This window comes from Sapajus apella, unplaced genomic scaffold (genome assembly GCF_009761245.1).
Source record: "Sapajus apella isolate SASKATOON/1434 unplaced genomic scaffold, GSC_monkey_1.0 scaffold50, whole genome shotgun sequence".
NCBI lineage: Eukaryota > Metazoa > Chordata > Mammalia > Primates > Cebidae > Sapajus > Sapajus apella.
This window is the reverse complement of record NW_022436990.1, coordinates 13,805,661-13,806,912: the sequence shown is the minus strand read 5'-3', so window position 1 is coordinate 13,806,912 and position 1,252 is coordinate 13,805,661.

Here is a 1,252-nt window from a genome sequence, read left to right as displayed (position 1 = left end):
GTTTTAAATTGTGATTTCTAGGAGGGCTTCTGGATTTAGTAAAACCTCAGATACCAAAAAACAAACAAACTAACAAATAAATAGATAAGGATTTTGAAGCTGCTTTGCCAAGGCTAAGATTCATATGTCTATTTTTACTCAACACCAAATAAAGGTACCATTTCTAATCCAAGAACTTCTCTCTGCTGTCTTCCATCATGCTGACACTTTCCACACATATTTTTCATGTTTTTTTTTTCTTGTTTTCTTTAGTATGATAAGGAAATTTCTTTTGTAAAGTATTTATTTAAAATGCTAAATTATGGTTATCCTGCACATTATCAAAGGTGCATAGACTATTTTCAAAGCTTTGTTGTACTTGTCACCTTTGATTAAGAATATAAATAATCTAAGTGAAACTTCAAGAAATACAAATTAGAAAACATTTGTGTTATTGCAGAATGAACCAGAGTTCTGCATGCAACATAAAATAGAACTTTCCAGCACTGTAACAGATTTTCATTGCCCTTTCTATGTAGCTGGATTAAAGAATAGTTTAGTCAAAAGGTTTACTTTTTCCATGACTATAATATGCTGAGGGACAGTATGATTTCTCTAAGTGTTAAGTTTGATTATTTCATGATATTTTATGCTTGCTAATTCAACTCTAAAGTAGCTCATCCCATTGTGCATTCAACCACATGAGGTCAAATTATATCTTTCATGACTATTTTTTAGACATAGGTTTTTGCTTTCAAAGATAATTTACTTAGTTTCAAAACATAAGACATCTTCCAGGTGTATGATTACTATGAAAACTAGCTTTTAAAATATTTGATTTCACAAGTTCATAAGAAGGCAAAAAGGATTTTTTGTTTTACATTTGTTTTTTGTTTTTTTTCCCCAAATGATGTCAAAAATATTTCTCTGATATTTCAGTGAATGTCATTTCTGACATTTCATTTATTCCAGTAATATCTGTGGCCCACCAATGTTTACCCTACTTTTTTTCATGAAACAAAAGCAAGAGGAATTCTTACTTTATGCGTAACATATATTTACCCTGTGAAAACTCAACTGAAGGATGATGCTAAAGCTAATAGCTTTGAAAGGTTAGGAGGAAATGATTAGAAAGTGATATGAGCAAAACTAACAATATCTAGCTAATAAATTAGGATGAAATAACTAGATATATCCATGCTTATTCTGCAGAACATAATCTCCTAACATTTGCAAAAACACCCAAGCACTTTGCAAAAACACCCAAGCACTA